The sequence below is a fragment of the Podarcis tiliguerta genome, assembly GCF_965153285.1.
Source record: "Podarcis tiliguerta genome assembly, chromosome: 17".
NCBI lineage: Eukaryota > Metazoa > Chordata > Lepidosauria > Squamata > Lacertidae > Podarcis > Podarcis tiliguerta.
Window position 1 is genome coordinate 25171216 of NC_139550.1, and position 14181 is coordinate 25185396.

The 14181-nt window shown below is 42.2% G+C and overlaps 1 protein-coding gene and 1 long non-coding RNA gene across 4 annotated transcripts in view; both read right to left on the reverse strand.

The window, feature by feature from the left end:
- BNC2 (basonuclin zinc finger protein 2) overlaps nucleotides 1–14181 on the reverse strand; it is a 410695-nt gene that overhangs the window by 368790 nt on the left and 27724 nt on the right. The window lies entirely within an intron of this gene.
- Nucleotides 1020–13650, reverse strand: LOC310668086. The gene is made up of 2 exons (XR_014506616.1): nucleotides 8234–13650; nucleotides 1020–4627 (listed from the first exon to the last, which is right to left on the reverse strand). It is a non-coding gene; the product is annotated as an uncharacterized lncRNA (long non-coding RNA).

The following is a 14181-nucleotide window of genomic DNA, read 5'->3' on the forward strand; positions in this document are numbered from 1 at the left end:
CCTAGGTATTACTGAAATGTATACCTACTGTTTCACTTAAGGACTTTCGATTTTGTGCGCTCATTTACCAAAGATGCGCCATGCAGCGGTGGTGCTTGTCATTTCACAATGGTGCCATGCACATGAAATTAACTCTTACATCAAAATTTGGGGGCGCGGGGCAGATATTTGCACCCCGGCAGCACATATGCTAAAGACAGCGCTGCACGGGCACTTCACATACATGCAGTGTTCTCTTCATTGTTGTGGGCCATTCCCTGCTGGCCCCTTTCTCTTGTGTTCACCCACAATCCCATCTTCATCTGACAGACTCCCTGGTCTGACCCTTTTGCCCCAACAAACTGTACCACCCTCTCTTCCCCTAAGGCCTTCTACTTCCCCTGCAAATGGAAAGCAGCACAAAGCAGCCCAGCCAATGGTGACTAGATTCAAAAGCTTTGCATGCAGAGGGTCCCAGATTCAATCGCGGACATCTCCAAGCACGGCTAGAACATACCACTGTCAGAACCGTAGACAGCCAATGATGGTCAGTATAGATTTCCCTGGGCCAATGACCTGGTTCGGTATAATGCAGTTTCATATACTGATATGAACAATAATTACTATTATTATTTTGTAAAATAATATTGAAATATACTTTTCTTTATTCCTTTACTGCCTACTTTTCTTTGCATTTTTTTTCTTTATTTTTTGTTCTCTTTATAGTATTCTTTATGTATGGCTTGGTATTGATGTATTTATTTTGCAATAAAAATTCTTGAAAAAGAAAAAAAGAACATCAGTTGCAGGTATTTCCACCCCTGCTTCCCCTAACCCCTGCAGCAGATGGGGAGCTTAGCTAAGCAATGATAGAGGCATCACTGCTACCAAAGCCATTGCAAAATCCCTTTGTGCCTTCCATTTTAAATAGGGGGAGGGAGGTGGCCATTGTATAGGACCCTACTTTGTCCTTGCATTGAATTTACTTTCCCCCCACTTACTAGAAATTTAGCAAAGCAAAGTAACATTTTTTAAAAAAGAAGAAGAGGAAGAAAGCAATGTTCTTATCTTCTCTGGCTCCTTTGATGGCATTGAACCTTGGAACAGTGCCGCAGACAGTGCCTTCGAATGCACATTTGTGTTGTGTAGGAGTGATGATTGAGTGCCCTTGAGGCACCTCAGACAATGTGCTGTCGCTTCTAGTCACTACTCAGCAAGACTAATGCCATGCCTGTTATGACAAGAATGAGCCATTTTAAGGCACCACACCTCTGCCCCTAAACACATATTTTGTAAGTGGGATGAGCCTGGCAATAAAGGCTTCAGGTGTTGCTAAGTAGGAGCAATTTTTCCTATAAATACCAAGGAGCGAAAGGACTAAAATTCATAAACAAACAAGTCTCAGTGGGAGAGTTTCATTTGTGTTCTGCTCCGGGAAACAAAAAATGTTCTCCAGAATTTTCACAACAGTTTAGGCCTCATTTTCAGAGGACAGACAGAATGCAAAAACTATTACTAGCCAGGTTAAGAAAGGCAAGGTTGCCAGCCTAAACCTGCCATCTGCTGTTAAGAGAAAGCAGATCACACCCTGACTGTGCTGTGCTCAAGTTTCCGAATCTCCCAAAAAGTTCCTTTCTCTTGAAAGAAAGAAAAAAAGCAAAAGCAGAAGCCCAAAGATGAAAACAAGCAGCCATTTATTAGAATAATTGACCAAAAAAATAAGTTTGTGTGCAGATAAGATAATCATTGACACCCTTTTCTTTAGGGAAGAAGGCAATACAATACAAGCTGGCCCACCTCTGCAATTTGACAGCAATCCAGAAGGAGAAGAAGGAAAAAATATTGTCTTGGTATGCTTCAGCCCATGCCTTAGCTTTGTATTTGTGCTGCAATATCTCATTCCACAGTTGGGGTGGAGAAGGGTTATGTGGTGCTATCATTTGCACCTCATTAGTCTTTCGGCTAGAGCTTTGAGAAAGCTGATATTCCCTCTAAATTTTTACAGATGCTTCTAGTTTACCACTTCATGGCTTCACCGTGCCAAAAGCCTTCCTGCCACTAAACTGCTAGCTGGCATGTAAGCAGAATTCAAAACCCCCAGAAAAAAGCAGGTCTTTGTGGTGCTTGCTTCTCTGATTCTAATGTGTTTAACAGTTACATTTAATAACACTTAGAATTCATATAGTTCGACCTATTCAGAGTCCTCAGTAGTCTTTACAACTTGCTTGTAAGGTAGGTCACTTTCACAATACCTTTGCTGTAGATGGGTCTGTGCCTATAATTTAGTGGAGGTTGAAATATTTTGGCCTGGTTCAGATAATTATTTGAGGTTCCATGAGCAGTGTTAGAAACTCAGACATATAAGCTAGGCACCAAAGGACTCCTTAAACCAGGGTTACAGTCACCAAAATGGAATGCCCACTTGCCATTTTGGAGCACTGGTTGAAATGAGGCTGTGGACTCATTTGCAAACACTAAATGCAACTTTTTAAAACCCTCCCCAAAAATGGCATTCAATGGGAAGCAGTGTTTCCTTGGAGCCACTTGTTATATAAATGACTACCCACAGTCACATTCAATCAACAGTAGAAGTGATTTGCCCACAGTCATGTTTTTTCCCTGTGTAATATAAATCGGTTGAGGTGGAGTACTCTGATTTAGGTTGACTCAATATAATTAAATGCGCTTCAGATTGCCTTTCACAGAGTTACTCCTGATTTGTGGGTGCCTTCCACATTCAGGTTTTGTTCTCCCCCCATTTATATATCACCTTAAGTGGCTGAAGCCTTTCCCTCCTTAGAGAATTCACCTCTTCCTTTGTTACTCTCCCCAATGCAGAGTTCTCTTGTGTTTCCTTTTCATTGTTTTGGGGTATTTTTCTAGAGTTCAGAGCAGGTGACACTGGTCTGTTCTTAATCTTCGGTGCTTTAGTCATGTTAGGGCTAATGACGAGGGACACAAATCCCTTGATGGAACTGAATGCATTCCAACCTTCCCCTACCCACTCAGATCAGTAATCCTCTGCAGCTGGATCTTACTTACTGCCATACACAGCTAATACATTTTTTAAAGGCTAGTCAGCAGTGACAAATGTAAACTGGACTGAACAGCTCTCTTCGCCTATTCTCTCCGCATGCCCCCGCCCCCACCACCCTGCCACAAGTTTTCTTTCATAACGCTGAGACTTGCCATTTCAGTGATGGATATGGTCTGCCAGTAGCACCAAACTTTGCATTGTATAGCTTCGCTCTAAGTGACTGGAAGGTTTTTAAAAGCTTCTTTTGCTGTCAGACAATAACACGCACACGCGCGCACACAAAAAGTCATTCTTTACACATAACATTTCGCAACCAGGAAACCAATACTTCACTGGCTTATCACTACACTTCCAAGACTTCTGTTTATTTAGATATAGTGCACAAGGCACCCGTATAAACACAATTCTGGCAGGTGTTCTGAGCAAACATTATCCATTGTGTAGGTTAGAAACAACTGTTTTGCATCAGGACAAATCGGGTATTTGGAGCTAACTCACAATGGCAAGCCATTGAGGAAGGGAGGGAATCGATGACATGATACGATATGGCTGCAATCCTATAACACCAGTGTCAGGAACTCAGATATATAAACTAGGCGCCAGATGGTTCCTTGAAGGTTACAGTAGCCAAAATGGAAGGTCTAGTTGCCATTTTTGGGGAAAGATGTCGCCAATGTCTTATTTTTCTAATGATGGGCTGACTGTGATTGATTATCAGTTAAACATCTGGCTAGTTCAGAAGACAACCTTGAGCTAGGTTAAGAGCTTTGAGAATGTAAAAAAGAAAAGTCACTTGATCAAGGGACAGTCCACATATATATATTGGCCTGTTCCTGCCTCTTTTTCTTAAAGGTAACACAGACCATTCATAACGTAAGAATATTCTTCACAACTGTGAGCAGGGCAGTGGGATAAGGTAACTGAAGACAAGCTGCAACAATTAAGTATAACATTGCTCAGTGCTGCTACTCAGGCTGCACAGCAAAAGCATTTTGGTTCCTGAAATTCATTCTGATTGTGCAGATAAAGTGTAACAGAAAGAATTCTACAGGATATGATATTAGTTTGTGAAAAGACTCAAGAGCCAATGTTCCCTAGGCATGAACCACCAGATGGTGGAGATATCAGGTGCTAGTTGCTAACAGATGCAAAATGCGCCTGGCGCCTGGCTAATTTCGAACACGGCTAAACACCACCTTGGGTCACTTATTCATTTAGGCCTGTGGAAGCATTTGCAAACATGAGAACCTGTTGTGGACACCACACACAAATGACAACTAAGCACATACTGAAAGGTATTCTACTGGCTACAATAAAATGCTTCTTTCAAGGTCACTGTGGGCACATGCTGGCCATGTTGGTGACCCCTGGTATGCACAGTTGCTTGGGAGTGAATTCTTTCATGCAATCTAGTGAACATTAAATGCACCTAAAGCTACAACGCTGTGCACACTTACCTTTGAGTAATCTGGATGTGGGTTTTCTAGAAAAGGAACTGAAATCAAGAGTAATGACCACAGTTCTAGAGTGGTGTGGCAATGGTTTGCAATAGTATCAAGTCTGGAATGAGATCAGAAATGCTTCAGTTGATCTAAGGCAGGCAAAGGCAAACTCGGCCCTCCAGATGTTTTGGGATTACAATTCCCATCATCCCTGACCACTGGTCCTGTTAGCTAGGGATCATGGGAGTTGTAGTCCCAAAACATCTGGAGGGCCGAGTTTGCCTATGCCTGAGCTAAGACTACAATATTGCACATACTGCGCACATCCAAGATGGCACATCCAAGGCCATCTGAATCCTACAGTTGACGTGACCATTTCTTTTAGCAGATTAAGCCAGTGCAATCATTTTCATTCCATTTGTCTAAAGACAGAAGCAGGAGGGTAGGATTTCCACTGACAGCTTATTAAGAGCAACCCAATAATGACAGGCAGGTTTCCTCCACAGTAAATCTTGGCTGGATTCAAGAGAACACACTTCTTGGTAAATATGTTGAGGTTCTCATTAGGGATTGAGAAGTATTCTCAGATGTTAAATGCCGGAGACTGGATTTGATGGGATATAAATCTAAATCACAGATTGTCAGTATTGCTCGTTTGCAATCTTCCATTAGCCCCAGAAAGCATGGCCAATAGTCAGAAATTATGGAAGCTGTAGTCCAACAATATCTGGATCACAAAACACTGGGTCCAGTTTATTTAGGCTGCAAAAAAAATGAATAACAAAATCCAGTATAACAAAAAGTATTTCTGCTTATTCTTTGTTGGAGGATAACATCAATAAACAGTGATTAAAGTGATACTGCTAATTAGGTGTGAATATAACTAGCACAATGCTGATTACAGTACATTTCATTATGTGCAAAGTTACATTTCGTGAGAGCAACATAATTTTACAACTATCCTCAGCATTCCTGCTTTACATTCAACCTCTGTATATTACACACTAAAGCATTGCACCTAGGCCTTGAAGAAGAAGAAGAAGAAGAAGAAGAAGAAGAAGAAGAAGAAGAAGAAGAAGAAGAAGAAGAAGTAGTAGTAGTCTCCACCCTGGGCGGCTTCCAACAAAATATTAAAAGACCAAAACACCCTCAGACTTCCCAATATAGGGCTGTCTTCAGATGTCTTCTAAAAGTTGTAGTTATTTATTTCCCGGACATCTGATGGGAGGGCATTCCATGGGGAGGGTGCCACTACTAAGAAGGCCCTCTGCCTTATTCCCTGCAACCTAACTTCTTGCAGGGAGGGAACTGCCTGAAGGCCCTCAGAGCCTGAATGAAAATAATTTGTAAACAGTGACAAGTTGGGCCCCTGTGAATTAAAAGCACATCTAAACAAGAAATTCAAGAAAGCCTTAGTGACCAGTCTCAGTAGTATTGAGGAATGCATGAATGAAAGGGGACAGAAGCCAAGCAAAATCTGAAATGGTTAAAAAAGAAAACTTTTTAAGAAGAACATTCTGTTGGATTGCATTAGATTCTGCTGTCAGCAACCTTTACTACATTTAAAAGCAGCCAAGTTTTGTACGGTTGACCAATGCCAGTGAGTAACGTTGCTGAGGTTCTACTATCCAAAATAGATGTCTACAGTGCTATTTTTCTAGAAAAAGAGGTGCTAGAACTCCCCATGAACACCTCCTTTGTTCTCTTATAATGGCACTGGCGCCCACCTGAGAGGTGCCGGAACTTAGATGTTGGTGCATGTCGGGGGTCTTGTATATTGGAGGGAGCAGAGAATGGGACTGTGATTGGGATTTAATGATATGAGACTGTTTGCTAAGGTTTTTATGTTGTTTTTAATGCTCCTCTGTTAGTTTTAGATTTTTGAAATCTGGGAGCCACCATTATAGCAGACAGCAGTTGAAAAGCTGCAGAGAAAACACACATAGACACACACACACACACAGAGAGAGAGAGAGAGAGAGAGAGAGAGAGAGAGAGAGAGAATCATTCTTCTAGAATCTATTTTTATTTGAGAGGCACAGTATAGTTAAATACAGCAGGCTTGATTAAAAAAATCAGATCACAGTTTGCTAATTCATTTAATCCTGTTTTTAAAACTGAGGGGAAGTGTTTAATTACAAAAAGAATGTTATAACAAACAAACAAAAACCCCTAGGATTTTTTTCCAAGTAGACTCAAATGTTTCAAAGACATTTGGGTGCCAGGAGGCTGGAGGTAATAAGAGATTAACAGTGCCTTTATCTGCCCGAGCTGCAACAAAACATGTCTGTCCTGTACAGTGGTACCTCGGGTTAAGAACTTAATTCATTCTGGAGGTCCGTTCTTAACCTAAAACTGTTCTTAACCTGAAGCACCACTTTAGCTAATGGCGCCTCCCGCTGCTGCCGCGCGATTTCTGTTCTCATCCTGAAGCAAAGTTCTTAACCTGAGGTACTATTTCTGGGTTAGCAGAGTCTGTAACCCGAAGTGTTGTAACCCAAGGTACTATATTGGTCTCTACAGCTGCAACACTCCTACAGTTTGACTTCACCTCCAAAGGCACATTCTTCCAAAGTCTCCCAAGACTGACAGATGCCAATTTATGCAGACGTAATCCCCATTTAGTTCTACGGAGCTTACTCCAAGTAAATGTGCTGAAGAGCCAGCTAAATGCCGCACATCAACGAAAGGGGCAATTCCACAAAACCCTTTCTCCTCAAATTACTGTGCCAGTTTCACAAATTTGTGACAAAAGTACCGTTTTCCATCAGCCTTACTTGCTGCTGCTGCTGCTTCTCGGTTCCCACCTAGAATTTTTAAGGTGTTGTTTTCACTGGTGCTGGACCAAATGTTCTCAAGATGAGGGAGTTCAAGAAGTGAAACTTTCCACCAATTTGGGAGGCTAGTTCAAATTAGGATGGAGGCAAACTCATCACCCGGTGTCCTCAACCGCGAGAGATCGTTTTCCTTCCTCAAAACATTTGGGAAGGGGAAGTTTTTATTTCCTACAAATGTGAAGTTGCAGCTCTTTGGCTGCATTTATTGATTGATTGATTGATTGATTGATTGTATTCAACAGGTTGCTCTTCAGTCCTGATGGCTGATGAAGAAGGAGGACAGGCAGCAGCAAAGGAAGTACACATCTGTGTGCGTGCACACATAGACACACACACTCATATTCCATGGCCCAACCACCACCACCCACCTGTAAAGATTCTGATCCTATCAGCCAAGGATCTCATCTCCATTACTGACAGAAGAAAAAGCAGAGCCTGCCAGGGAGATGGCATATTTTAGGAACATTGAACCGCAACCAGATGATAGAACATTAGCCAAACATGTTCACACTTCCTGATATTAATAAGGAAGCAGACAGCTGCATTTTGCACCAGATTTTCATTGATGAGTCAACTGAAGAACTTACAAAAGTGTGGATCAGCACAGCAGGATCCCTGCTGTTCAGGAAAAGGCAGTTGGCACAATAAATGCAATTGGTGGTAAGTAGCTCCAAGGACCACTGCTGCTGTTGTTTAGTCGTGTCTGACTCTTCGTGACCCCATGGACCAGAGCACACCAGGACCACTGCTACTTGCTTATAAAAAAAGCAATTCTAGGTTCAGAAGCCCTATTCAGAGAGGGTAATCACAACTCCATCAATCAGAGATGAACTAGCCACTCCAGTGTGATGGGCTTCCCATGACATGAACCACGAGCACATTCCCTTACCAAAAGCGAAGTACACATAATATTTCTGCATTGTTTTCTATAAGTTCACTTGGTTATTTTTTGTTTGGTAAATAAAGCACTGACATTTGGCATGAGGCTTATCACTCATGGAGGAGATTTGATTTTTCCCAAAATACACGAATTCTTCACATGCAAAAATAGATAAGGCTACTAAGAAGCAAACTTTCTCCTTGTATCTTTTTAGCAGAACTAGATCAAAGAGAACTGGGGTTTCTACATTAATCAAATCTATTTTAAAACAACAACAACTTAGCAGCTAGTGCTTTCTCTTAATCCACAATAAAACTGCTTATGTAAACAAAGGGCATAACTGTAACAGGCATAAGAACATGTATGATTCCAAGACACTACAAATGCAAATATTTGCATAAGTCCATCACCACCCAAAAAAGCTTATAACACATTTTTTGTGTTTATGTATTGCACAAACTAAGATTCAGGAAGGGGGTCGATCTTGATTCAAAGCTGTAGCTTACTTTGATTCCCATCCCCCAATCCATTTATTTTTCTTCAACCATTCCAGCATCATATATAAATTATAAATAAATTCAAAAGCTATATGGATGCAACATTTTTGTTTTAAGTATGTCCAAGTCTTGTGGCACCTTACAGACTAACAAACTGATTAAGCCATAATGTTTAATTCACAAAAGTTTACGCCATGATAAATGTGTTAAGTCTTTAAAAGGTGCCATAAGACTTTTCAGTTGTTTTTGCTGCAACAAAGACTCACAAAAATACCCTTCTGGAAGATGAATATCATCAGAAGCTTCTGGAAAAAAAGGGCTCTGAAGTTCCCAGTGACAGGACTTGTGTGAAATGAGCACTGTTTCTTTAAACTGAGTGACCCGCTGCATTTAAGTAGTCTTTAGCCAAGGAAAAGTTCTGAAACACAACTCTCAGGAGCAAACATTTTCTACATGTGAAGTAAACTCTGTTGAAAGACAGCAGACTAGGGTCCCACCAGTAAAAACAGGAAAGTTTTCAGCCACTGACAGCTCTCACTACAGACAGACACTTACACACACAAAGGCAGGGGGGGAAACCCTCCAAGTGTCATAGACTGACTTTATTAAACCATATGCTCATTGCCCTGTGAAGAAAGCGAGGTCACTAATTAGTTCATTCTGCGAAAGAAGCCCCTCCTGATCCCGTTGACTTTTGTCCCCCGGTTAGCTCTAGCTATTTCTGTCATGCAACTTGAAAATCACTGGAGGGAAGAAGATCGCCATAACAACCGCTGGAATGATCTTGTGGAATGTGTCTAGTGGCACTGGAATAACCTGAATATGTGCTCCAGATGTGTCGGCTGTCACGGAAAAAGTAAACACATCTGATGGACAACGTATGACTGGATGGCCTCACGGTTGACTCCAGAGAGTTGGGATCGAGGGAGGGAGAGGAAAAGGAGGCAGAGAAATGGAGTCAAGGGCCAGGCGAGAGTCACCCTGTGGACCTGTGCAGCCTGGCAGGCTGAGAGCAGAGAGGACTGGGCTTGATTGTTTCATGCCTGTCCCTCCTCAGAGAGGCCTCTATGGGACTGCTGCAGCCTCTGTGAATTTCCATCTGGCAAAGACCTGCGAGCTTTTGGGAGCAAACTGAAATATGAACTTCAGGGGAAGGGGAGGTAGTGGGGAGACAGAAAAAGGTTCAGGATATTTGCTTCCTGGAGTTTTCTTGGGTCAGTATGCTTCTAAAGCATCCTGCATTCACAAACCCAAGCCCTACAGGCACACGCACACACACGGTACAACTCTGCCCTCCTGTCTTCCTCTGCACGCTTGAAAGAAACATTATTTTATTTGGCCACCTAGAGAGGAGGTGAAAAACTAATTTTAAAAGTTGTGCCAATTAAACATGTTAGAATCAGAGAGAGAGAGAGAGAGAGAGAGAGAGAGAGAGAGAGAGAGAGAGATGGAGAAAAACATACATTCTCTAGGAGGCTGGCTGATCTACTACTTTCAAATGTTATTTTGTTAAATTTTTGTGGAAGTCATGCTTGTTCTTGAAGAGTGCCAGCTGGAAAAAATATGGATCTTCTTTTGATGCATTGATACACTATTTAAAGTTATATATATTCCTGAAATCTGGAAGACTTCCAGTGCCCTAGATGTTCTAAGGAAGGTTGGTGGTGTTCCAGACATCTTCTTGAGTAATTTTATATCTGTATATGAAATTGGTCAAACCAGAGCCATTAAGTACCTCCTTTCATGGCTAAACAAAGGAAGATGATTTATACCACGTCAGACCATTGGTCCATGAGTTCAGTATCATCTATAGCAGGGCCTCCCAAACTTGGGTCTCCAGCTGTTGTTGGACTACAGATCCCATCATCCCTAGCTAGCAGAACCAGTGGTCAAGGATGATGGGAATTGTAGTCCAAAGCAGCTGGAGACTCAAGTTTGGGACACCCTGCTCTACAGAGACTGGTAGTTTTCAGTCAGGGTTCTCTGCCTGTCCTACCTGGAGAAGCCAGGGATGGAACCTGGAACCTTCTTAATGAAAAGCAAGTCCTCTGCTAGTGAGCCATTCCTTGGCTAAAGAGTACAGGTGATTGGATGGCACATAAACGGCCAGCTGCTTTCAGAAGAAGGCAGACCAATGCCCTGCCTGGAGGTGAGGTCATCAGTGAGTAAAAGAGAACAAAAGGCCTGGAGCTGGCTTGCTCTCTGCACTGAGTCCGAAGCTATGCCTTTGCCTGCTATCCCTGCAGAAAGCTAAGATCTGTTGGAGTGTTAATGCATCTTATGTTTAGCCTGTATATAAGTATGTAAATAGAACCATATGGGTGGGATTCAATGTTGTACTAACACAACGGCCCTTGTCAGCGCAAGCATTTCTGCTTGCTCGCCAGACAGAGCGATCTTCCCTCTCCATCCCTCCAGCTCTTCTTGGGGTTCTCCCCAACAGATTAGGGGGAGGAAAGAGGAGAGGAGAGGTATGGAATGCACCATTGCACTAGCGGGAGTCTTTGTGATGCCTTCTGCTAGTGCACTGGGTTCCAGGGCACATCTTGAATCAGCTAATCCTGAAAAATATCTCTGTAGAACTTGGATTTGCAGTTTGGGGCAGAAAATGGAGTAGGCTGGCTCAAGATCTTACCCACCAAGCTGAATGCAGCCTATTTGTGAAGTTTTATAGCCTGACAAGTTGTTGGTTTTTTGCAGTTCCGGGCATGCATGCAGACTCAAGCAGCTTATGAAGCTCCTAGTAAGCTATCACACATGACTATTGAGCTGCATTTGGCTTGGTGGATCTTAAATTGTGCAGGTCTGACATATGCTGTAGTCTCAGGTTCAGCAGAAAGTTTAGTCAAGTGCTTAATCCTGGAATGCTTCTTCATAAATTATCTGCTTCATTTTCCTCCAGGTAGAACCAGTTGCATGTGCCAATAAAGACAAATTGTCTACTTGTCTTTGTTGCTGTGGTTAGCAATTCGCACAGGTTAAGACAGAAATAGAAGGACAAGGAATGAAGAGCTTTGGATATAAACAGTTGCAGTTTCAAAATAATGCACCCAAAATACACTGTTGCATCACTAAAGGTGCCTTGACATAACTGTGAATGACTATGATTACTGGGAGAATCATAGAACTGTAAGGAACCACAAGGGTCATCTAGTCGAACACCTTGCAATGCAGGAATCTTTTGCCCAATGTGGGGCTTGAGTCTATGAGCCTGAGATTAAGAGTCATGCTCTACTGACTGAGCTATCCAATTTGAAGTGGGGATCCAGTTCCACATTCTGCCCATGGGAGGGTTACCAAGATAAATAGTTTATGTAGCAATAGAGAAATGCTTTAGATTTCACTGGAAGGTTCTTTCCAGGAAGCAGCACGTAGTACGTTGGGGTAAAAAGGTAAAGGTAAAGGACCCCTGACAGTTAAGTCCAGTCGCGAACGACTCTGGGGTTGCGGCGCTCATCTCGCTTTACAGGCCGAGGGAGCTGACGTTTGTCCACAGACACTTTTTCCAGGTCATTTGGCCAGCATGACTAAGCTGCTTCTGGCGAAACCAGAGCAGCTCATGGAAACGCCATTTACCTTCCCGCCGGAGTGGTACCTATTTATCTACTTGCACTTTGACGTGGTTTCGAACTGCTAGGTTGGCAGGAGCTGGGACAGAGCAACGGGAGCTCACCAGGTTGCAGGGATTTGAACCACCGACCTTCTGATCGGCAAGCCCTAGGCTCTGTGGTTTATCAGCCAATATCATCACCATCATGCCGCATGCAAGCTTCCCCTGCCTCAGGGTCTCCAACAGAAAGCTACCTATAAGGCTGCAGGGTTCCTTCTCCCTATCACAGTGTTGGCAGCTATTTATTGCTTTCCATCTTATCATATCTGTTGCCATTGCTTCTAGGCCTTCAGTCCAGAAGCCAACTAACTCTGCAAGTAAAATTTTTGGAGCCAAAGCTAGTTTGTGCCTGGTAGAATGGAAGTTAACATATTTGGGGGGAGGTTTTTTTTTCCATTTTCCCCCTATGGGTTTGTTTATTTTTTAAATGATTGCTGAAAACCACAGCTTCATCTGGTTCAACTTTATTTAACGGTGAGAAAATCAACAAACCACACCACATTCCATAAGCAAATTACATACCACTAGAAGTGGCTGAAGATGAAACAAACACACATTTAAACTGATTTGAGAAGAAGCAGCAAGGTCTGTGTCACATGACAGGTCAACCATTTTGAAGAACACTCCAGTAGCTTGGATGACTTCATATTATTCAAGGGTATAAAGTAATGTAAAATCTTTAGTGTTGAACAGCTGACATGTTAAAGCCCCATCCAGACAGGTAAGAGGAATTGCCTCTTCTCTGAACACCTGTTGTCAAAAGCCATCATGCTAAAAGCTGAGTTAATTTACCTCATTTTTACAGACTTTTTAAAAAGAGATTTTCTTAAGAGAATTTCATTTATAAAAAGGTAGAGAGAGACAAAGGGGGGAATATTGAGTGAGAATGAGAAAATGAAAAATACTGTTATAATACATTAATACACAGATGTGTATATTCTTATTATCATAATATACATATAATTGTAAGTCACCTAATATATTCTTACATACTTTAGTCATATTTCCATTTCCCCCATAGAACAAAATATGTATCACAACAGATTTTCAAAAATCAATACAATATTTTTTCTCCCAAATCATATGATAAACCACAACCTGTATTACCCTCCGGAAAATATATTCCTGCTTCCTTTTTATAGGGACCATTAGCCAAAACATACACTGACTTCATGGGAAGAGTACTGCATTTTTACAATCACAGTAGGATCACATCTTGCATGGGGTGCCTAACGTTCCAGAGATGGCCTGCATACACAAACATGCAAATACCGAAACCGCCATCACACAACCTTCCTTACCTTTATTGGACTCTGAGATGCTCTGGCAAGATAACGCAGAGCAGTCCAAGTTCCCACGAGATCTCATGAGAGCATCCCAGAGCCCAGTGAGCAAGTCTGAGAGCTTAAAAGCTCTTTCTATGCTGGGAAAACCCAGTGCAAAAGGAGCTTTTAAGCTCTCAGACTTGCGTGCAATTAATTTGACTGTGTGATGGGTTACAGCAGGACTAGAGGAGCCAGAAGTTCATATATGGCCAGGAGGTGCTGGTCAGAAGAGGAGCTCTAGAGCTGGAAGATCAGGGAAGAAGAAGGAAGATTTGAGAGGCAGGTGGATTGGCTTGACGACTGAAGACTTGCTGGGGATGGCTGGATCGCTTGGATGAAGCTGAAGAGGCAAAGGATGAACCTGCCCACAGCGCTAAGGCCAGAAGTGAGAAGCAGCTTGGCATGTTGGCCCATGGTGACTTGCTTTCCTATATGATATATGCTGCACTCAGTAATTTCCTGTGTTTAACTTCTCTCCTTCCATATTCCGTTTTCCAAAATCATACCTCGTGTTAATTAGGCCATTCATTTGCTGAAACTCTGGTAAATTATAAGTTAACTTCTGAAGAAAGAC